This window comes from Spinacia oleracea, chromosome 6 (assembly GCF_020520425.1).
Source record: "Spinacia oleracea cultivar Varoflay chromosome 6, BTI_SOV_V1, whole genome shotgun sequence".
In the NCBI taxonomy this organism is placed as follows: Eukaryota; Viridiplantae; Streptophyta; class Magnoliopsida; order Caryophyllales; family Amaranthaceae; genus Spinacia; species Spinacia oleracea.
In genome coordinates, this window is record NC_079492.1 from 18,390,810 (window position 1) to 18,415,652 (window position 24,843).

Genomic DNA, 24,843 nt, shown 5'->3' on the forward strand with positions numbered 1-24,843 from the left:
GGCACCAAACACTTGGAAACAAAGGTTGTCCGCTCAAAAGTTCAGCGGCACGATTAACTTCGAAACAAAGCCTAATTGTATAACTTCGAAACTTTGAAACAAAGGTTGCTTGCTAAAAAGCGCGGCGGCACGAATGTTTGGCCGGCCAGTCCATTTGACGAGCATGTCTAGCGGCAATCATACCTATTGATTGACTTGCGCCAATCAATATCGTTATAGACACGCTCGCCAAAGAAAGTGACGACCAAAGTAGGGCCTAGCGCCTACTCAGTTGCCTGCGGCATTAACATGCCTAGTGTACTCTCGGATGCACCTTGGCAATCATACCTATTGATTAAGCCTATTAAGCCTATTGATCAAGGAATAATCAAATTATGAAGAGCAAGTAAATGCGAGATAGGAGAAACATCAAAAAACCTATTTACTTATAAAACAACGCCCGTAGAAAGGCGTGTGAAAGTAGCTCAGAATTCCTGACCAGGAAAAAGAAAGAGAATTGTTGTGTGCTCAGCAGGCACAATGATACAGACGCCATCAGCGCCAAAACTTTACAACATAATTGTTTTTGCCCTTAGGCACTGGAACGCTTGAATAAAATTTTTTAAAAAATAGGAAAGGAAGCAAATCAGGGGGCGGCCGCATCGTCCTCGTCATCAGATGATACAAACTCAGGGGGCGGCTGACCAAGACGTTCAGCAGCCAACACAGCGGCACTGTGCTCCATTCGCCGCTGGAACCACCCAAGATCATACTCTGACATGTGGCTCTCCCAGGCGTGCTTAACAGCGTCCTTGGTCGCTTGTTCCCCCTGATCATAGGATTCCAGAAGACGCTCACGCAAGGTGCGAACTTGCGATCTGGCCGTCTCTAGCTCCCCACGAAGATGCTCGGCTTCCTCAGCCGCCTCTTTGACCTGAGGGTACTCCCGCAACTGGTCCTGAAGCGCCCGTATTTCCGCCGCCGCTGTCTTGGCTTCCTCGACCATTGCCACCATGTCCTTGTCCTGCGCCAAGATCTTCTTAAGCAGCTCGGCCTTGTCAGATCTCAACGCAGCCACCTCCTTCGCTTGAAGGTCTATGGTCGTCTGCATCTGCAGGCGGACCTCTTCAATGGACTTGAACGCATAGTCACCATGGTGGGTGGACTCAGCCACCTGAGCTTTGAGCTCCTCAGCAGTGCGGGCCTTCCAGCTCTTGCAGAATTCCATGCGGCAGAACAACTGCAGAAGAAGCTACATATTAGTAAATGACTCTAAAAGGGAAGACAAGTACAAGCAAGTTGGAAATAGACTTACGTCGAGAAGAGTGGCCTGGATCGCACCAAACTGGGCGTCAGTCTTGCGGCCAGGAAGAGAAGCAACATACTCAGCGGGGACGGCCTTAAAAACCTTGCGGCATATAGCCACCCTATCCTTTGACGAATAGTGTGGAGTAGCAGGTACGTTCTCATCCTCGGCAGCAGCTGCATCCTTCCCTTTGTCTTTGGCTATAGGAAAAACAATGGCCTTAGGATGACGCGGAGAGTAAGAAGAACTGCCAGAGGAGGCTCGATACGTCTGAACGACGTTCGAATAATACTTACCGCCCGAAGACCTAGCTCGGCGGGCCACCTCCGCCGGTATCTGAGAGCGGACGTCGGCCGGGATTCCCGAAAGAGGGTCCTCCACCAAGTCCACCACCAGAGACGGCTTGTCCACGCCCATCTCTTCGTCATCAGGGCATCCCCCCTCAGCAACCTTCGACTCGTCTTTCTTCACGAGACGGCGAGGTAGAGGTTTTGGCTTCTTGAAGGTACTCGGAGTCTCCGAGCCAGCCGGCACAGCTCTCTTCTTCAGCTGGGACAGAGTCGTCCCCTTCTTCTTCCCTGACGCCCTAGCCGCGTCCTTAGCTTGCTAAAAAAGAAGGACAGTCAAATATTAGGCCTCGTCATCTATCGCAAGTCACTCACCATGTAGTGGCTCGTCATTTAAAAGGACGCCCGTCTTCAAAATGACGAGGCGTACCTCATCGATCACAAGCCACTCACAAGATAGTGGCTCGTCATTAAAAAGGACGCCCGTCTTAAAAATGACGAGGCGTACCTTATCAATCGCGAGACACTCACAAGATAGTGGCTCGTCATTAAAAAGGACGCCCGTCTTAAAAATGACGAGGCGTACCTTATCAATCGCGAGACACTCACAAGATAGTGGCTCGTCATTAAAAAGGACGCCCGTTTTAAAAATGACGAGGCGTACCTTATCAATCACAAGTCACTCACAAGATAGTGGCTCGTCATTAAAAAGGACGCCCGTTTTAAAAATGACGAGGCGTACCTTATCAATCACAAGTCACTCACAAGATAGTGGCTCGTCATTAAAAAGGACGCCCGTCTTAAAAATGACGAGGCGTACCTTATCAATCACAAGTCACTCACAAGATAGTGGCTCGTCATTAAAAAGGACGCCCGTCTTAAAAATGACGAGGCGTACCTTATCAATCACAAGTCACTCACAAATAGTGGCTCGTCATTAAAAAGGACGCCCGTCTTAAAAATGACGAGGCGTACCTTATCAATCACAAGTCACTCACAAGATAGTGGCTCGTCATTAAAAAGGACGCCCGTCTTAAAAATGACGAGGCGTACCTTATCAATCACAAGTCACTCACAAGATAGTGGCTCGTCATTAAAAAGGACGCCCGTCTTAAAAATGACGAGGCGTACCTTATCAATCACAAGTCACTCAATAAATAGTGGCTCGCCATTAAAAAGGACGCCCGTCTTAAAAATGACGAGGCGTACCTTATCAAGGGCAAGTCAAACGCAGAAAAGTGGCTCGTCATTAAAAAGGACGCCCGTCCCAAAAATGACGAGGCGTACCCTATCAATCACGAGTCACTTGAAAAAACGCTAACTAAGGGGCCCGTCAATAAAAAGTGACGAGGCCTACCTTAGCAAACACGGGTCAGATATCAGGATATCGGCTCGTCACTAAAAAGACGTCCACTATAGACGCTGGACGGGAGAAGTTTAACTTGCAAAAAAGAAAAAAAAAAAAAAAAAAAAAACGACAACCCAAGAGAATACTCACCTTCTCCTCCAACTCGGCCTTGGCTTTCTGCATCTTGGCCTCATAGATGTCCGCCATCCAGTCGGTCATATCGCCCTTCCCAATATCCGCCGCCGATAGCTTGCTCATTCCTTCCTCTGTGAACAAAAGAAATCCAAAGTTAGAAAAAATGAATAGACCAACGCAGAACGGCACATAAATTGGCATACAACCTCGAGTCATGGAATATCCTAAGCCTACGGCCGCTAGAAAGGCCTCGTTCCGAAACTGGCTAATGTGCGGCAACCACTCGGCCGGCACATGGAAACTCTTATCCACTGTTAAGTGGTAAGTGTTGGCCCTGAACAGGACCATTATCTGATCCCACTCTTCGGCAGTAAGGGGGGGAAGGGGCTCGTCACGATCCATGAAGTTGGCGTCACAGTTCCAACGGCTCATTCTCTCATACATCTCCTGGTCGTCAGTGTAAAACACGACCCACCTCTTCCTCCACATATGCCACTTGCTGAGCTTGCCGACCACTGTCTGGTAGGTACCACGGCTGCTCAGATTAAACCACCCTTTGGCGGCACTGGGGGAACGAGAGAGGGAGACCAGATGCAGAAAGGCGTTGAAGGACGGCTCCACGTCGTTCAATGCACATTTGGCAATGTAGCCAAAGATATCCGCCCATGAGTTGGGGGTCAGCTGGGCCACCCCAATATTGAAACCATCTAACACCTCCACAACGAAGGGGTGTGGAGGGAATCTCATGCCGAGTTTGATTGACGCGGCATACACAGGGAATTCTCCCTCGGCAAGCAGGCTGACGGTCGAGTCCAGACCGGCCGGCACGCGCATTTGGTACCCTTCCCCCACGCAGAGGTCATCCCTCATCTTGGCTCCGTGCCTGTCTAGCCACCGCATCCAGCCCACGTCTGGGTGAATCTCTGACGGAAGCAATTGGGCCTCCTCCCGTCCTCTGGGCCTAATAAGCTGGGGAGCAGCTTCTTGTTCCTCGGCGGCCGATGACAATGGAGCGACGCTTGGCTCCCCCACTGCCTGGCTCGCTGTACCCTCCGACGAGCTTGCCGCCTGCTCCCCCGCCTCGACGTACTCGTCGATCTCTTGAAAGAGTTCGGAAAATTCTTCGTCGACTGCCGAGGCGGTGGAAGAATATCTCTCCCTAGGAGGTGTCGATGCTTCTTCCCGCAAGCGCAGGCGCGTCGGATCTGCCGTTTGCTTGGTTCTAGCCATGCCTTCTGCATAGTGAACGAAGCACGGCTTAGGGGTGACCAACAATGAAGAAAAAGACGCGATTGGACGTCCGCCCCGACAAAAGATGAACGGCGGAAAAATCTTAAATAAAACCTTTAAACCCTTACCTAGTACTAAGAGGTCGGCCGCTAACAAAGGGAAAAATGACGAGAGGATAACAAAAACAAGAAAGGCGAAAACTAACCTTGAAAGATCTGCGAAGTACTTGGTGAAGAACAGGATGAGTTTCGCGAAGAACGAGATGAGTTTCGCGAAGAACGGGATGAGTGTGACGAGGAAAAGGATGAGTCTCCTGGTGGCCGGAAATCGCCTGATGGTGGTAGGAACACGCCGGAAATCGCCTATGAAAGCTCTGTGAAAATGAAATGTAAAAAATGAAATTTACCCCCCCTCACCTCTATATATAGGGAGGGGCAAAATGGAGAAAGGTGACACGTGTCACCATCTCAACACCTGACCCAAAGATGAAGATGCAAAACAAGAGTCAAGAAGCGATACCCGGAATGTGTTTCCAGAAATGCCCTTCTTGAGGGGCAAATGTTGTGGGCAAAATTACCGTGCCTTCGTGTACCAATGAGGACGTGACACATGGCACGTATTGCGCCCCCTAAAGCAGAAATCATACGAAGTCTACTCCGAGGCATGGGTATTAATCTAGGTATCTACAGTGTATGTATTTAAGTGTGTATAAATGTATGTATAAAACCTATACCTGGAAAGGGGCTTAATTAGTATGTATCCCAAGTGAACGACTAAGCACAATAGGCCCAAACAGCCCACTATTGCCAAAAGAGGCCAGAGAATTGTAAGGAGAAAGGACACGTGTCCTCCTCCCATTCCCCAGCCAATCATGTAAGGGGAATATTAGGTCATTCCCCCAAAAACCTAGTACTATAAATATTCCCACTTCCCTAGAAAAAAGGGTCACAATCAATACATTCTAGAGCAATTACTGCTCTGCCTTCTCTCTACTTTCTCTCTCTATAAAAATACAATCTTGTTTAATCTGTAAAAGTTACCAAGAAACCTCCCAGGTATCTCACCGGAAAAACCCCACAACACTTAGTTAGATTAATCTTCCAATTCAAGATCAAGAATCAAGATTGTAATTCACATTTTCAGCAATTTCCTCCATTGAAGCTTCATTGTAAACTCTAAACTTCTCTACTTTCTATTTCAATTAATCAAGTAGTGGTATTATTCAATTCTTGTTCTTACTTATTGATTTCCATTAATATTTATCAACTTATTATCATGTATTACTCGATTATTGTTGTTGTTGGTTTGATTTCCATGGATTGTGAGTAGTAAATTTCTAGGGTTCGGGTGAACCCCTCTTTTATGTCATGAACAATTGATTTATGCATGTGGGATTTTAGTGATTGTGGGATGTTTATTAGTTGATTGAAAGGGTTTTATTGCTAGTCTTCATGTTTTATCATCATTTAGACTTATTTCTAGTCTCCTCAACCAAGGATCGAAAGATGAAATTGAGTGGTAGGCTCCCTTTTGATTGCCTTAGATGACTATCCACTAATTTATTCCTTAGATGACTATCCACTAATTTATTCCCTAACATTGCTTCTAATCCTCATGCTTTTGAACCGTTCATGATTAAATTGAGTGGTGTAGCCCGTACCTTAGTCTCTCTTAATTGAATTTTCATCCTTTAATTATCTTAGTTTGTCCTAATTAGTGTAGAACTCTTAACAAATCAAAGCCTCTCTTGGGTTGACTTAGCTTAGCTTTTATATTCGATAGCATTTGGTGGTTGATTCATAGCCTCTCTTGGGTTCGACCCTTTCTTACCCTTTCTACTTAATTAGGAAGACCGAGTTAGGTTATTATTTGATAGGTTGGCGACGCTCTATCAAGTTTTTGGCGCCGTTGCCGGGGAGGCAATAGTCACATTGAATTGCTATTGGTTGAATGAGTCTAAGTCTTTTGTATCATAATTTTTCTTATTTATTTTTGCAAATATTTTGTTATACTTTGTGATTGTCAATGCTAACGATCTCTTTAGCTTTGTTTGATTGTGCATGACACGAAAAGAGCAAGCAATCACCTCTTATTCCTGTTGATCTTGAATTGGACAGAACTTTAAGGATCGTTAGGAGGCAACTACGAGGTGTTTCTCAACCTCAAATTATTTACACCGATTCAGAATCAGAAGAAGACATCATGGAAGATGATGGTCCTCCACGACCGCCTCCTCCGGAGCCACGCCTACTCCGAGATTATGGGCATCCGGAAAGTTTTGAGCTTCGTAGTGGAATTTTGCTACCCACTACGACGGTCAATAACTTTGAATTGTCACCCTCATTAATCCGGATGATAAAGCTTGATCAATTTGGAGGGGCACCAACCGAATGACCTTTTACACATTTGGACAACTTCTATGAGCTTGTGCTACTATTAAGCAAAATGGTGTTACCGATGAGTTTGTCAAGATGCATATGTTCCATTTTTCTCTTCGTGATACGGCAAAGCATTGGTTGAGAACGATTCTGGAAGGTTCTTTGACTACTTGGAATGAGGTCACAAAGGCTTTTCTTGATAAATATTGTGCACCCGAGAAGACCGCCGAATTGAGGCGGAAGATCACAAATTTCACTCAAGAAGAGGATGAGACTTTGAGTGAGGCATGGGAGCGATTCAAGGAGTATGTTAGATCATGCCCTCACCATGGTTTCAACCAATGGCTTGTTGTTCAAAGCTTCTATGATGGCCTACATCCTACATCGAGATCTCACCTAGATGTGGGTGCCGGTGGTCAAATTAAGAAGCTTCTGGTGGATCAAGTGGAGAAGATGATTGAGGAAATAGCAAAACTCCATGCATGGGGTAGTGATAGAAGAGCTACTCCGAAGAAAAGTGTTGGTGGGAAGCATGAGGTTGACACCATTGATTTCTTGAACTCAAAATTTGACATGCTAGCAAAGAGGCTTGAAAAATCTAACATGGGTTCTACATGTGCTCCGGTCCAAGTAATGTCTTGTGAGATTTGTGGAGGTGTTGATCATCTCTCTTCTTATTGTAACTCCACCATGGAGCAAGCGGCGGCCATAAATCCAAGATTTGATCCTTATTCTCAAACATACAATCCGGGGTGGAGACACCACCCAAATTTCTCATACAAGGATAATCAAGGGATTCAACCACCTCCTCCTCCTCAACAACAACAAGCTCCTCAACGCCCAACACCCATTCCACCATATAGGCCACCGGGTTTCAATCAAGGTGCTTACAACCAAGGTGGGTACAATCAAGGAGCTTCATCTCAACCTAAGCCTCAATTCAATCAAGCTCCTCCTCAAAAGTCAAATCTTGAGTCCATCATGGAGACTTTCATTGCTCATCAAACCAAGACAAATGTGGATATCGACAAGCGCCTAAGAGAGGTAACTTCTTCGGTCCAACAACTCCAAGCCCACAACAAGATCATAGAGACTCAATTGGGTCAAATTGCACAACATGTGGGAAGTTCTTCTTCAAGTTCCGGTCCTCAACTTCCGAGCCAAACTGTTTTGAACCCAAAAGAGCACATAAAAGCAATCACTTTGAGATCGGGAAAAGGCTATGAAGGTCCGATCATGAGAGAAGAGGTAGCCACAAAGAGAGATGAGGGATGTGGAGAAGAAGAGAAAGTTGAGAGTGAAAGAGTGCAAAGTGAGAAAAGTGAGCAAACACAATGTGAGAAGAGTGACTCAAAGAGTGAAGAGGTTGTGATTAAGGAGAGTGAAAAAGCTCCCATGAAGCCCTACAAGCCACCCATCCCTTTTCCTCATAGGGTGGTTGAGAAGAAGTTGAATGAGAAATATTCTAAGTTTCTTGATGTCATGAAGGGGTTACAAGTGAACATTCCTTTCCTCCATGCCATGGCACAAATGCCAACTTATGCAAAGTTTTTGAAAGAACTTCTTACCAACAAGGCAAAGCTTGAAGAAGCAACCGTTTCTCTTCCTATGGAAGTGAGTGCTATGATTCAAAACAAGCTTCTAGAAAAGCATAGTGATCCGGGTAGCTTCTCAATACCGGTGAAGATTGGTGATCTAGAGCCAAAGAATGCCCTTTGTGATCTTGGGGCAAGTGTTAGCCTTATGCCTCTCTCTATGGCTCAAAGGCTAAATGTTGGGGGAATGAAGCCTACACGGATGTCACTTCAACTAGCCGACCGTTCGGTTAGAACACCCTGGGAGTTTTGGAAGATGTCCCGGTCCAAGTTGGAAGAGTTTTTTGCCTTGTGATTTTGTCATTATGGAGATGGAAGAAGACTCCAAGGTTCCTCTTATTCTAGGAAGGCCTTTCCTTTCTACGGCGGGAGTTGTTATTGATGTGAAAGATGGGCGGTTGACTTTGAATGTTGGAGATGAGAAAATCACTTTTACTCTTCAACAAGCAATGAACTCACCCATGATGAATGAAGTCCACCGCATTGACACCTTGAAAGAGAACTTGAAAGAATTTAGAGAAATGATTGAAGTGAAAGACCCATTGCAAGCTATCATAATGGGAAGAGATTTTGAGGAAAGTGAGGAAGTAAAGGGGTACCAGACGCTCCTTGATGAAGCACCGGTACACCGTGGAAAGTTCGAAATGCTACAAGTGGATGAAAAAGAGGAGAGGACTACGCCTCCTCATAAGGTCGAACTCAAACCCCTTCCCCCTTCCCTTAAATATGTTTTTCTTGATGACAATGAGAACTATCCCGTTATTGTTAATGCTAAGCTTGATAACACTTCTCTTGAAAAACTTTTGACTATCTTGAGAAAATTCCGAAGTGTTATTGGTTATACAATTGATGACATTAAGGGGATAAGTCCCTCATTGTGCATGCATAAGATTTTGCTTGATGATGATCATGCCTCCTCTATTGAACCACAACGAAGATTAAATCCAAACATGAAACAAGTGGTGAAAAATGAGGTTGTCAAACTACTTAAAGCGGGTATTATCTATCCTATCTCAGATAGTAAATGGGTAAACCCGGTTCAAGTAGTTCCCAAAAAGGGAGGCATGACTATCATCAAGAATGAGAAAGGTGAGGCCATTTCTACAAGGTCGGTCACCGGGTGGAAAATGTGCATTGATTATAGAAAATTGAATAAATCCACCCGGAAAGATCACTTTTCCCTCCCTTTTATTGATCAAATATTGGAAAGATTGGCAAGCCATAGTCACTATTGTTTCTTGGATGGATTTTCGGGATTTTTCCAAATTCCTATCCAACCCGAGGATCAAGAGAAGACTACTTTTACATGTCCATTTGGCACCTATGCTTATCGAAGGATGCCTTTTGGATTATGTAATGCACCTTCGACTTTTCAAAGGTGTATGATGTCAATCTTTTCCGATATGCTTGAGTCTTCTATTGAGGTTTTCATGGATGATTTCTCAGTTTGTGGTCCATCTTTTGATATTTATCTTGCTAACCTTGTTAAAGTTTTAAAAAGATGTCAAGAGGTGAACCTTGTCTTGAATTGGGAAAATTGTCATTTTATGGTAGAAGAAGGTATTGTGCTTGGTCATGTGATTTATAATAGGGGCATTGAGGTCGATCGTGCCAAAGTTGAGGTAATTGAGCGCCTCCCACCCCCAACCAATGTGAAAGGGGTGAGGAGCTTTCTTGGACACGCGGGATTTTACCGCCGGTTCATAAAGGATTTCTCCAAAATCTCTAAGCCGCTCACTCAACTTTTGGTAAAAGTTGCCCCCCTTTGTGTTTACTAATGATTGTTTGCTAGCATTTGAAAGGTTGAAAGAAGCGTTGATTTCGGCACCAATTATCCAATCCCCAAATTGGGAGCTCCCTTTTGAGCTCATGTGTGATGCATCGGATTTTGCCGTTGGTTCGGTTCTTGGTCAAAGGAAGGATGGCAAGCTCCATGCCATATATTATACTAGCAAGACATTAGATGAAGCCCAAAGGAACTATGCCACTACGGAGAAAGAGCTACTTGTCGTTGTTCATGCTATGGAGAAGTTTAGATCTTACTTGGTAGGCTCAAAGATGATCATCTTCACCGATCACTCGGCCTTGAAATATTTGCTTGCCAAGAAAGATGCTAAACCAAGGTTGATAAGGTGGATCCTTCTATTGCAAGAGTTTGATATTGAAATCCGTGACAAGACGGGTGCGGAAAATGTTGTAGCCGATCATCTCTCACGGTTGACCTTGAATGAAGATGTGATTGATTCAATCCCAATTGATGATTCATTCCCCGATGATCAACTTTTTGCTATTCTTGATACTCCGGCCCCTTGGTTTGCGGATATTGCAAACTACTTGTCTTGCAACATTCTCCCTCCGGATCTCACTTATCAACAAAAGAGAAGTTTTCTTCATGATGTTCGTCAATACTTTTGGGATGATCCTTTGTTATTCAAGCAAGGAGTTGATGGGCTATTTCGAAGATGTGTTCCCAACAATGAGATTGAAAGTGTTATCAACATGTGCCATTCCTCACCTTGTGGAGGGAATATGAGTGCTAACAAGACAATGGCAAAAGTGTTGCAATGTGGATTCTTTTGGCCCACAATGTTCAAGGATGTGTGGGGTGTAGTCAAGGCTTGTGACCGGTGTCAAAGAACCGGCAATATCTCAAGGAGGAATGAAATGCCTCTAAACAACATTCTTGAATTGGAAATTTTTGATGTGTGGGGAGTAGATTTCATGGGGCCGTTTCCTTCATCTTTTGGAAACAAGTATATATTGGTTGCCGTTGATTATGTGTCTAAGTGGGTAGAAGCAATTGCATCTCCTTCAAATGATGCAAAGGTGGTGGTGAAATTGTTCAAGAAAGTCATATTTCCGAGATTTGGAGTGCCACGTGCCATTATAAGTGATGGAGGATCCCATTTTGCAAAGCGATCTTTCCAAGCTTTACGTGAGAAATATGGTGTGAAGCACAAGGTATCATTGGCATACCACCCCCAAACAAGTGGGCAAGCTGAAATCTCCAATAGACAAGTGAAGTTGATCTTGGAGAAAACGGTTAATAGGTCACGAAAGGATTGGTCTAGTCGGTTAGATGATGCATTGTGGGCCTATAGAACCGCTTTCAAGACACCAATTGGTACCACTCCTTACAAGCTTGTGTATGGTAAGGCATGTCATTTACCGGTGGAACTTGAGCACCGAGCACATTGGGCAATCAAGCTCTTGATTTTTGATTTGCAAGCCGCGGGAGAGAAGAGGATGCTTGATCTCCATGCCTTGGAGGAGTTGAGAAGAGATGCATATGAGAATGCAAGGATCTACAAGGAGAAAACAATGGCTTGGCATGACAAGCATATCATCAAGAAAGAATTCAAGGTAGGAGATAAGGTATTACTCTACAATTCTCGTTTGAGACTTTTTCCGGGTAAGTTAAAGTCTAGATGGAGTGGTCCTTTTGTTGTGAGAAGAGTTTTTCCATATGGTGCGGTTGAGATTGGAAATGAAGGAACCGAATCATTCAAAGTGAATGGGCAAAGATTGAAAACATATTTTGATGGTTCGGTAAATGAACAAGCAAGTGTTGTACATTTAGATGAGTTTGATGTTCTTCCGAACATGAGTTAGTCTTGGTGCTTGTTTTTGGGTCGAGCTTACCGACGTTAAACAAAAGCACTTCTCGGGAGATAACCCGAGTATTTTGTAGTTGGGGAAAAGAACTCGGCCAAAAGAGAACAATCCTCGGGCAAGAAAGTTTATCCCGGGCGAGGAAAATGTGCCCCGGGCGAGACAAATTGAGTAGTTGAAAGTCAGAATGTTCCAGAATGTTTTCCCCGCCCGCGGAAAATTGCGTCCCGCCTGCGGATGCTCATCCCGCCCGGGAAAATGTGTCCCGCCCGCGACGATCCCCGAAAGCCAAAGTTCAGAAAAGTTCCAGGAACTTCCCCCCCCCCCCCCGCGGAAAAATTCATCCCGCCCGCGGAGGGCTGTCCCGCGACGGATCCGTCCTGCCCGCGACGAAATCAGGTACGAAAAAAAAATAAAAAAAAATAAAAAAAATCTGAAAAAAAAGGAAGCAGCCCCCCTCCCCCCCTTCTTTTCCTTTTCTCTTTCCTCATCCCACCTAACCCTCAAACCCTATTCTCTCTCATCTTCAACCTCCTTCCATCTCCATTAACACACTCATCTTCAAACTTCATTACACCATACTAAAAAATACACATTCTTTTCCCAATTCTTTTATCTACATCTCTCAATTTCTCATTTTCTTTCTTCATTTTACAAAAAAAGCAAAAAAAAAGAGAAAAATCAGAAATTCGAAATCAAATTTAAAAAATGGAGGGGTTAAAAAAATAACTAGAAGAAAGGAGGAGCAAGAAGGTGCTCTACTTGGAATTTTGGAGTAACACTCACCAAGGAGGAGGTATGATTCTTTCTCCCTTTTCTTTTTAATTTTTCCTCAACCTTTTTACTTGTTAATTTTTCTTGAGTTAATAGAATTGTTGATACTTTGTATGTTAATTTTTATTTATTAATTCTCTTATTTTCGTAGCTTTTTAATTAAAAAAAAATTAATATTTTTTTTATCCGAAAATACAAAAAAATCAGAAATCAGAAATTAAAAATAAAAATATTTAATTGTTACATTGTGGTTTTGTGTTGAAATTTTGTGATTATTGTAGTTAGTGTAAATATAAGTGTGTTGTGTGAAAATGTGTTTGATTTTTGTATAGTGTTGTTAGTTGTTAGTTGTTGGCAACCCTCCCCCCCATTGTGCTTGAATGTTATTGTTGAATTATTTGAAACAGGTACATTGGATTGAATTGGGGGTTTGAAGGAAAGGGATTGTGTTGTGGTGTTTAGTGAAGTTGGAGTTTGTGCTTGTTTTCATTGTTTAACCTTGTGTCACCCTTGTTTTGTGTCAAACCTTTCCCCAATTTAAAATGGATGCATTAAAAAAGGGAATGATGAGACTTAGAGGGGGGGCAAGTAAAAAACGAAAAACCAATCCTTCTTCTTCCACACAACAAACACCCGACCGCGAAAATGAGCAAACAATTGAACCACAACTAAACTTCCCAAGTGCTGACAAGAAAGCCTACTTTGAATTAAGCACTCGAAAAATGTTCCCCACTCTATTCTATGATCAAAACGCTTGTCAAGATCTTGGAATTGATGTAGGAGTTAGGAAAATCCTAGAGACCTTAGGTTGGTTGGAGTTCCTCAAAATCGCACAACCAACCTATGAGAGAACCACATTAGAATTCCTATCCACCCTACAATGGACCAAGATCTCCAATGATGAAGAGTACCCCGAGTATGAGATTAAGTTTAGACTTTTCAATAAGCAAACATGCTTAACTTTGACTAGACTAAACGAAATCCTCAAATGGCCCAAACTCAACACTGTTTTTGATATTCATAACGACATCTACCCTGGGCATAATCAGTTGAGTTGGTGGAAAGGCATTACGGGGCTACCATCTTTAGATTAGAAGAGTGCAAGTGCTAATAAAGTGAAGAGTCCACCTCTTAGAACGGCCTCTAGATTGATAAATATGGCCATTTTTCCTAAAGAAGACATGAGCAAACTCACTCAACACGAGTTAAAAGTCCTTTCTCTGCCACTTGTTTTGAAAATCCACCTGAGGACGGATTAGTAAACCCGGGTTACCATTTCATTAAAAGATGTCTGGATATTAGGAATAATGAGAGGTTCAAGGGTGAGATCAAATGTGGGGGGCTTATCACACACATAGCTAGAGAGTTGGGTCACGGGAGATACCTAGATGTGATGGAACCAATTCCGGGGGAGTGGACTTTCACTATTAAGGAGATGAAGAAGGCAGGCTTCATTTCCGAGTTAGCTAAGCAGAGAGGACGTAAACGGTATAGTTGGTTAGTATACAAGCAACACCTTTGTGTCCTCCCCCACCCGGACATCACCCAGACTGTAGGGGCCGCCACCACTTGGGAGGTACCCTTTATACCCTTGAACCCCGGTGACCAACCCATTAGCTTTGAGCAACCAACCAGAAGGCGTGCTAGTGTCTCATCCATTCCTATATCTGAGAGACCCTCTTCTTCTTCTACCTCTACTGATGATTACTTGTCCAGAACTTTAGAGAGGTTAGAGCTTACATATGAGGAACCTAGAGGAGAATGAGTACCAAGTTATGTAGCCCAACGGTTGTTCACTCAGCAGGTCGACAGTGGAAATATAGCCCCATACCTTAACTACCCAAACCGACTAGTTCAAGAAGGTCCAGTGCCCGGATGGCATCATGGTCAGCCCACCTACCCTTATTGGCAAGGCCCCGAGAGTCTGATTCCTAGGTGGGAGCAAGTCTCCTACCCACCATATGACTATAGACAACCGGGGGGGGGAGTAATCCATTGGGTGATCCGGCGTTTAGACATGGAAACCCAGAGCTGCGAATCCCCTTGCCCTCACTTATTGAGGAGCAACAGATGATGCATTGGGGCCACTACGGGTGGCCCGAAAAGTACGAGGATGGAGGATACGGTTCACTACCTATGCCTTGGAGTATTTATGAGGGTTGGCAACCTCCTGCTTCATCTTTCCAGGACCATACACAGCAGTGACTCCGAGGACGGAGTCCATCTTAGCTTGGGGGGAGTTTGTGTGTCTTAGGCCATCATTGGACTTCTTGTTTGGTGTAGGGTAGTTAATGATCCTTTCTTCTTGTTGAGTGACTTTGTGCGATGATTGCTTTTTGTGTTGCATGGTTGTTGTTTGCTTGTTTGATGGTGGTTGATGGAGTTTGTGTTTGTGCTTGTGATGCGTTTGTTGGTCGGTTGGTTCATTTTTGTTGTGCTAGGATGTTCATGTTTTGTGTTTTTTATCTTGATCGTTGTTTTGTTCCACTAACATTACTAACGATTTTGTGAGTGTCCCTTTTTCCTTCTTTCTTTTTATTTTTCTTCCCCCACTTTTCCCTTAAATCCAAATCCCTTAAATCCAAACACATTTATTTTACTTTTGTGCAATTGCACATTTTTCTCAAATTTTCTTGATTATTTTATTTTATTTTATTTTATGCAATTGCATGTTTCTCTTAGTTCCCCCCCCCCTAAAAAAATATTTTAAAAAATTAGGTGTACATATTTCATTTTTTTTCTTTTTTTTTCTTTCCACTAGTTTAGCTTCTAGGGTCCGCCTCCGATGATGAAATTTAATCACATGTGTGCTTTTAAAGAAAATTCTTTTGAAAATTCGTGTATGAAAACCCCCATCGTGTTAACTTGGAATTAATGGTTTGTGGTTTGTTTGGTCTCCCTCGACTCACCTTGTACTAGTAGCTTGTGTGCCCGTGAGATTTTCTTGAGCCTATTGTGACCGTTACGTAAAATACGGTTTTGTTTTTCATGAGTGCTTAGGATTTTCTCCCCATTGTGATTGAATTCTTGAGTTTGCTTTGGTTCCTATTTGAGACTTGTGATCCTTGATTTTACCGCCGGTTTATAAAGGATTTCTCCAAAATCTCTAAGCCGCTCACTCAACTTTTGGTAAAAGATGCCCCCTTTGTGTTTACTAATGATTTTTTGCTAGCATTTGAAAGGTTGAAAGAAGCGTTGATTTCGGCACCAATTATCCAACCCCCAAATTGGGAGCTCCCTTTTGAGCTCATGTGTGATGCATCGGATTTTGCCGTTGGTTAGGTTCTTGGTCAAAGGAAGGATGGCAAGCTCCATGCCATATATTATACTAGCAAGACATTAGATGAAGCCCAAAGGAACTATGGCACTACGGAGAAAGAGCTACTTGCCGTTGTTCATGCTATGGAGAAGTTTAGATCTTACTTGGTAGGCTCAAAGGTGATCATCTTCACCGATCACTCGGCCTTGAAATATTTGCTTGCCAAGAAAGATGCTAAACCAAGGTTGATAAGGTGGATCCTTCTATTGCAAGAGTTTGATATTGAAATCCGTGACAAGAAGGGTGCGGAAAATGTTGTAGCCGATCATCTCTCACGGTTGACCTTGAATGAAGATGTGATTGATTCAATCCCAATTGATGATTCATTCCCCGATGATCAACTTTTTGCTATTCTTGATACTCTGGCCCCTTGGTTTGCGGATATTGCAAACTACTTGTCTTGCAACATTCTCCCTCCGGATCTCACTTATCAACAAAAGAGAAGTTTTCTTCATGATGTTCGTCAATACTTTTGGGATGATCCTTTGTTATTCAAGCAAGGAGTTGATGGGCTATTTCGAAGATGAGTTCCCGACAATGAGATTGAAAGTGTTATCAACATGTGCCATTCCTCACCTTGTGGAGGGCATATGAGTGCTAACAAGACAATGGAAAAAGTGTTGCAATGTGGATTCTTTTGGCCCACAATGTTCAAGGATGTGTGGGGTGTAGTCAAGGCTTGTGACCGGTGTCAAAGAACCAGCAATATCTCAAGGAGGAATGAAATGCCTCTAAACAACATTCTTGAATTGGAAATTTTTGATGTGTGGGGAGTAGATTTCATGGGGCCGTTTCTTCATCTTTTGGAAACAAGTATATATTGGTTTCCGTTGATTATGTGTCTAAGTGGGTAGAAGCAATTGCATCTCCTACAAATGATGCAAAGGTGCTGGTGAATTGTTCAAGAAAGTCATATTTCCGAGATTTGGAGTGCCACGTGCCATTATAAGTGATGGAGGATCCCATTTTGCAAAGCGATCTTTCCAAGCTTTACTTGAGAAATATGGTGTGAAGCACAAGGTATCATTGGCATACCACCCCCAAACAAGTGGGCAAGCTGAAATCTCCAATAGACAAGTGAAGTTGATCTTGGAGAAAACGGTTGATAGGTCACGAAAGGATTGGTCTAGTCGGTTAGGTGATGCATTGTGGGCCTATAGAACCGCTTTCAAGACCCCAATTGGTACCACTCCTTACAAGCTTGTGTATGGTAAGGCATGTCATTTACCGGTGGAACTTGAGCACCGAGCACATTGGGCAATCAAGCTCTTGAATTTTGATTTGCAAGCCGCGGGAGAGAAGAGGATGCTTGATCTCCATGCCTTGGAGGAGTTGAGAAGAGATGCATATGAGAATGCAAGGATCTACAAGGAGAAAACAAAGGCTTGGCATGACAAGCATATCATCAAGAAAGAATTCAAGGTAGGAAATAAGGTATTACTCTACAATTCTCGTTTGAGACTTTTTCCGGGTAAGTTAAAGTCTAGATGGAGTGGTCCTTTTGTTGTGAGAAGAGTTTTTCCATATGGTGCGGTTGAGATCGGAAATGAAGGAACCGAATCATTCAAAGTGAATGGGCAAAGATTGAAAACATATTTTGATGGTTCGGTAATTGAACAAGCAAGTGTTGTACATTTAGATGAGTTTGATGTTCTTCCGAACATGAGTTAGTCTTGGTGCTTGTTTTTGGGTCGAGCTTACCGACGTTAAACAAAAGCACTTCTCTGGAGATAACCGAGTATTTTGTAGTTGGGGAAAAGAACTCGGCCAAAAGAGAACAATCCTCGGGCAAGAAAGTTTATTCCGGGCGAGGAAAATGTGCCCCGGGCGAGACAAATTGAGTAGTTGAAAGTCAGAAAGTTCCAGAATGTTTTCCCCACCCGCGAAAAATTGCGTCCCGCCCGCGGAGGCTCGTCCCGCCCGCGGAGGCTCGTCCCGCCCGGGAAAATGTGTCCCGCCCGCGACGATCCCCGAAAGCCAAAGTTCAGAAAAGTTCCAGGAACTTTTCCCCGCCCGCGGAAAAATTCATCCCGCCCGCGGAGGGATGTCCCGCGACAGATCCGTCCCGCCCGCGACGAAATCAGGTACGAAAAAAAATAAAAAATAAAAAAGTTAAAAAAAAAATTCTGAAAAAAAACAGGAAGCAGCCCCCCTCCCCCCCTTCTTTTCCTTTTCTCTTTCCTCATCCCACCTAACCCTCAAACCCTATTCTCTCTCATTAGGGATGTCAACGAGCCGAGCCGAGCCGAGTATTTGGATGTTCGAGCTAGGCTTGATAAGAAATTTCCGAGCTCGAGCTCGAGCCGAGCTTAACCGAGCTTTCATTTTCCCTGTTCGAGCTTGGCTCATTTAAGATTTTTCGTTGTTCGAGCTTAGCTCACGAGTAGCTTGTTTAAGTTCAAGCTCGAGCCGAGCCGAGCTATTAACAAACGAGCCTTAAGAAACGAGCTTTTAACAAACAAGCCTTATCAAACAAGCAAGATCGAATTTAAATGATCATATTAATAAATGAAACATTATTTTAAAAAATTAGAAAACATAACCATACCCAAATAAAAAGTTAGCACAGTATACTAACTAATACTATTTTATAAATTATAATCTCCTAAAAATCAAAATCTAACAAAATAATCGCAACTTATATTTACTTATAAATAAAAATTTGTCATATTTTTTTAGAAATTTAATATAAACGAGCTTGAACAAGCTTTTAAACGAGCTTATAAACGAACACGAACGAGCTTGGAAACGAACATGAACGAGTTGTTCGCGAGCCTAAACGAGCCGAACACTAGGCTGTTCGAGCTAGTATCATTTATTAAACGAGCTTAAATTTTTTGTTCAAGCTCGTTTATTTATTTATTGAACGAGCTTTGACCGAGATTGTTCACGAGTTGTTCACGAGCGTATCGGCTCATTGACATCCCTATCTCTCATCTTCAACCTCCTTCCATCCCCATTAACACACTCATCTTCAAACTTCATTACACCATACTCAAAAACACACATTCTTTTCCCAATTCTTTTATCTACATCTCTCAATTTCTCATTTTCTTTCTTCATTTTACAAAAAAAGAAAAAAAAAAGAAGAGAAAAATCAGAAATTCGAAATCAAATTAAAAAAATGGAGGGGTTAAAAAAATAACTAGAAGAAAGGAAAAGCAAGAAGGTGCTCTACTTGGAATTTTGGAGTAACACTCACCAAGGAGGAGGTATAATTCTTACTCCCTTTTATTTTTTATTTTTAATTTTTCCTCAACCTTTTTACTTGTTAATTTTTCTTGAGTTAATAGAATTGTTGATATTTTGTATGTTAATTTTTATTTATTAATTCTCTTATTTTCGTAGCTTTTTAATTAAAAAAAATTAATATTTTTTTATCCGAAAATACAAAAAAATCAGAAATTAAAAATAAAAACATTTAATTGTTACATTGTGGTTTTGTGTTGAAATTTTGTGATTATTGTAGTTAGTGTAAATATAAGTGTGTTGTGTGAAATTGTGTTTGATTTTTGTATAGTGTTGTTAGTTGTTGGCAACCCTCCCCCCCATTGTGCTTGAATATTATTGTTGAATTATTTGAAACAGGTACATTGGATTGAATTGGGGGTTTGAAGGAAAGGGAGTGTGTTGTGGTGTTTAGTGAAGTTGGAGTTTGTGCTTGTTTTCATTGTTTAACCTTGTGTCACCCTTGTTTTGTGTCAAACCTTTCCCCAATTTAAAATGGATGCATTAAAAAAGGGAATGATGAGACTTAGAGGGGGGGGGGGGCAAGTAAAAAACGAAAAACCAATCCTTCTTCTTCCACACAACAAACACCCGACCGCGAAATTGAGCAAACAATTGAACCACAACTAAACCTCCCAAGTGCTGACAAGAAAGCCTACTTTGAATTAAGCACTCGAAAAATGTTCCCCACTCTATTCTATGATCAAAACGCTTGTCAAGATCTTGGGATTGATGTAGGAGTTAGGAAAATCCTAGAGACCTTAGGTTGGTTGGAGTTCCTCAAAATCGCACAACCAACCTATGAGAGAACCACATTAGAATTCCTATCCACCCTACAATGGACCAAGATCTCCAATGATGAAGAGTACCCCGAGTATGAGATTAAGTTTAGACTTTTCAATAAGCAAACATGCTTAACTTTGACTAGACTAAACGAAATCCTCAAATGGCGCAAACTCAACACTGTTTTTGATATTCATAACGACATCTACCCTGGGCATAATCAGTTGAGTTGGTGGAAAGACATTACAGGGCTACCATCTTTAGATTGGAAGAGTGCAAGTGCTAATAAAGTGAAGAGTCCACCTCTTAGAACGGCCTCTAGATTGATAAATATGGCCATTTTTCCTAAAGAAGACATGAGCAAACTCACTCAACACGAGTTAAAAGTCCTTTTCTCCGCCACTTGTTTTGAAAATCCACGTGAGGACGGATTAGTAAACCCGGGTTACCATTTCATTAAAAGATGTCTAGATATTAGGAATAATGAGAGGTTCAAGGGTGAGATCAAATGGGGGGGGGGGGGGGGCTTATCACACACATAGATAGAGAGTTGGGTCACGGGAGATACCTAGATGTGATGGAACCGATTCCGGGGTAGTGGACTTTCACTATTAAGGAGATGAAGAAGGCAGGCTTCATTTCCGAGTTAGCTAAGCAGAGAGGACGTAAACGGTATAGTTGGTTAGTATCCAAGCAACACCTTTGTGTCCTCCCCCACCCGGACATCACCCAGACTGTAGGGGCCGCCACCACTTGGGAGGTACCCTTTATACCCTTGAACCCCGGTGACCAACCCATTAGCTTTGAGCAACCAACCAGAAGGCGTGCTAGTGTCTCCTCCATTCCTACATCTGAGAGACCCTCTTCTTCTTCTACCTCTGATGATTACTTGTCCAGAACTTTAGAGAGGTTAGAGCTTTTACAGATGAGGAACCTAGAGGAGAATGAGTACCAAAGTTATGTAGCCCAACGGTTGTTCACTCAGCAGGTCGAGAGTGGAAATATAGCCCCATACCTTAACTACCCAAACCGACCAGTTCAAGAAGGTCCAGTGCCCGGATGGCATCATGGTCAGCCCACCTACCCTTATTGGCAAGGCCCCGAGAGTCTGATTCCTAGGTCGGAGCAAGTCTCCTACCCACCATATGACTATAGGCAACCGGGGAGGAGTAATCCATTGGGTGATCCGGCGTTCACTAGTGGAAAAACAATCATTTGCATCACCATATTTGCCTCGCACATTTAAACATGTGACGCAATTAACAGTTATTAGCATTAAAATTAGCAATTTGCGTCGCATAATTACTAACCAGCGACGCAAATGACTCTAATATGTTTTCAGAGTCATTTGCGTCGCAGATTAATAGTAATGCGACGCAAAATTTTACCTCAAGTGCGTCGCAGTTTACTAATTCTGCGACGCACTTGAGGTAAAAAAATTTCGGATTTTTAATTTTGGTTTCCCTCCTCCATCCCGCAATTCTCTACATACTGACCTAAGTCTTCTACAATTCCCTCCTAAACCAAATTAAGCCCAAACACTGAACCTCACTGGCGCTGCACCGCCGTCGGACCTCACTGCCGTCGTTCATTGCTGTCGTCGTTCCATCTCCGGCAGGCCTGCGTCGTTCTCGTCGTTCCATCCCCGTCGTTCACTGCTGAAAAACGCAAGTCTCCCGGGTTTTTTCGTGTTGAAAACGCAGCCCAGCCACCACGGCAGCTGCTGCTTGTATCGCCGCCGACCACCTCAGCCTGTCGTTGTCACGCCGCCGACCACGCCACCGCCCACTCCGCCGGCGCCCCTGCTCAGTTCGTCCCTCCTCTCTTAGGTACGATTTAAATTGTTTTTAAATATTAAAACTTTCAATAATTAGGTTTAAATTGAGTGTTGTGGATTTTATTTAGTTGTTTACATTTAAGATTGAATTTAAATTTTGATATTAAGATTGAAAGTTTGTGGATATTATTTAGTTAAATTTTAATTGAATTTTAAGGGTGCATTTTGATTTGAATTGTGGATATTATGGTCCACCTCTTAGAACGGCCTCTAGATTGATAAATATGGCCATTTTTCCTAAAGAAGACATGAGCAAACTCACTCAACACGAGTTAAAAGTCCTTTTCTCCGCCACTTGTTTTGAAAATCCACCTGAGGACGGATTAGTAAACCCGGGTTACCATTTCATTAACAGATGTCTAGACATTAGGAATAATGAGAGGTTCAAGGGTGAGATCAAATGGGGGGGGGGGGGCTTATCACACACATAGATAGAGAGTTGGGTCACGGGAGATACCTAGATGTGATGGAACCAATTCCGGGGGAGTGGACTTTCACTATTAAGGAGATGAAGAAGGCAGGCTTCATTTCCGAGTTAGCTAAGCAGAGAGGACGTAAACGGTATAGTTGGTTAGTATCCAAGCAACACCTTTGTGTCCTCCCCCACCCGGACATCACCCAGACTGTAGGGGCCGCCACCACTTGGGAGGTACCCTTTATACCCTTGAACCCCGGTGACCAACCCATTAGCTTTGAGCAACCAACCAGAAGGCGTGCTAGTGTCTCCTCCATTCCTACATCTGAGAGACCCTCTTCTTCTTCTACCTCTACTGATGATTACTTGTCCAGAACTTTAGAGAGGTTAGAGCTTTTACGGATGAGGAACCTAGAGGAGAATGAGTACCAAAGTTATGTAGCCCAACGGTTGTTCACTCAGCAGGTCGAGAGTGGAAATATAGCCCCATACCTTAACTACCCAAACCGACCAGTTCAAGAAGGTCCAGTGCCCGGATGGCATCATGGTCAGCCCACCTACCCTTATTGGCAAGGCCCCGAGAGTCTGATTCCTAGGTCGGAGCAAGTCTCCTACCCACCATATGACTATAGGCAACCGGGGGGGAGTAATCCATTGGGTGATCCGGCGTTTAGACATGGAAACCCAGAGCAGCGAATCCCCTTGCCCTCACTTACTGAGGAGCAACAGATGATGCATTGGGGCCACTACGGGTGGCCCGAAAAGTACGAGGATGGAGATACGGTTCACTACCTATCCCTTGGAGTACTTATGAGGGCTGGCAACCTCCTGCTTCATCTTCCCAGGACCATACCCAGCAGTGACTCCGAGGACGGAGTCCATCTTAGCTTGGGGGGAGTTTCTGTGTCTTAGGCCATCATTGGACTTCTTGTTTGGTGTAGGGTAGTTAATGATCCTTTCTTCTTGTTGAGTGACTTTGTGCGATGATTGCTTTTTGTGTTGCATGGTTGTTGTTTGAGTGTTTGCTTGTTTGATGGTGGTTGATGGAGTTTGTGTTTGTGCTTGTGATGCGTTTGTTGGTCGGTTGGTTCATTTTTGTTGTGCTAGGATGTTCATGTTCTGTGTTTTTTTATCTTGATCGTTGTTTTGTTCCACTAACATTACTAACGATTTTGTGAGTGTGTTTTCCCTTTTTCCTTCTTTCTTTTTATTTTTCTTCCCCCACTTTTCCCTTAAATCCAAATCCCTTAAATCCAAACACATTTATTTTACTTTTGTGCAATTGCACATTTTTCTCAAATTTTCTTGATTAGTTTATTTTATTTTATTTTATTTTATGCAATTGCATGTTTCTCTTAGTTCCCCCCCCCCCCCTAAAAAAAAATTAAAAAGAATTAGGTGTACATATTCCTTTTTTTTTTCTTTCCACTAGTTTAGCTTCTAGGGTCCGCCTCCGATGATGAAATTTAATCACATGTGTGCTTTTAAAGAAAATTCTTTTGAAAAATCGTGTATGAAAACCCACATCGTGTTAACTTGGAATTAATGGTTTGTGGTTTGTTTGGTCTCCGCCGACTCACCTTGTACTAGTAGCTTGTGTGCCCGTGAGATTTTCTTGAGTCTATTGTGACCGTTACGTAAAATACGGTTTTGTTTTTCATGAGTGCTTAGGATTTTCTCCTCATTGTGATTGAATTCTTGAGTTTGCTTTGGTTCCTATTTGAGACTTGTGATCCTTGATACGGGGAAACGATTGATTCCTTTAGTTCTAGAGCCCAATTTTTAGGAAAATTATTTTTCACTTTACTTTCTCCCCTAGGATTACCAATGTTGAGCCTTGTTCGTTTTTTGTTAGCTATTATGACATCTTAAGCTCGGTTTGAGTTGACATTCTAGGTATGATTTGATTTGAAGCATATATAGAGAATGTAGTGAAATAAGAAAATTTTGGGTTCTACACATGTATAAGTGTACGGAGTATATATTTTAGCTTTCTAGTTCCTTCTCTTTATTTATTCACAAAAAAAAACAAAAAAAAAAAAAAAAAAGAGAAAAAGGAATAGAAAATCGAAAAAAATTACGAATTTTGTTATTTAGTTTCGAATAAAAAGGTGTTGGTTATGTTGTTGGCTTGGGTTGTAATCTCATTGATAGTGGATGTTGTTGGTATATATGCATTTTTTATTTTTGAGCTCCAATTCCCAAAATGACATCTTCCTTGCCCTTAGAACCTTAGCCTTCCCTATTTCAAGGATTTCATGATCCCCGTATCGTTTCACTTATGAGAGGAGAAAGGCAATAAGCAAATTCGTGGAAGGAAAATCACTTGAGTCGACATGATTTTTCTAGATTGAGTGTTGTGAATTGATTTTGCAACCCTTAAACACTTGAGCGACTCTCTTGTTTTTACTTTGCACAACTAAATTGAGAAGCTACTTGTACATAATCGAGTCAAGCTTGGGGGAGAATTGTGGTAAGATTGGTTGTTTAGTTCCATGTGTTGCATTTGTGGTGGTTTTGTAAAACTTATGATTTAATGATTTTCGAAATGATCTCAATGTTTGTTTTTGTAAAGTTATGGCACTTGTGATTCATGAGGAGGAGACTTTCCAACTCC

General features: G+C 42.7%; 1 long non-coding RNA gene, 1 other non-coding gene and 1 pseudogene across 2 annotated transcripts; 1 reads left to right on the forward strand and 2 right to left on the reverse strand.

Moving 5' to 3' along the window:
* Positions 1-1,722: 1,722 nt before the first annotated feature.
* LOC130464352 (uncharacterized) lies at positions 1,723-5,222 on the reverse strand. Its single transcript, XR_008924734.1, has 4 exons — positions 4,805-5,222; positions 4,491-4,658; positions 3,071-3,186; positions 1,723-1,891 (listed from the first exon to the last, which is right to left on the reverse strand). It is a non-coding gene; the product is annotated as an uncharacterized lncRNA (long non-coding RNA).
* A 1,265-nt stretch (positions 5,223-6,487) lies between these two features.
* On the forward strand, positions 6,488-17,634 carry LOC130459146 (uncharacterized; annotated as a pseudogene).
* On the reverse strand, positions 6,892-6,998 carry LOC130464453 (small nucleolar RNA R71). Its single transcript, XR_008924866.1, has one exon. It is a non-coding gene; the product is annotated as a small nucleolar RNA R71 (small nucleolar RNA).
* Positions 17,635-24,843: the final 7,209 nt, after the last annotated feature.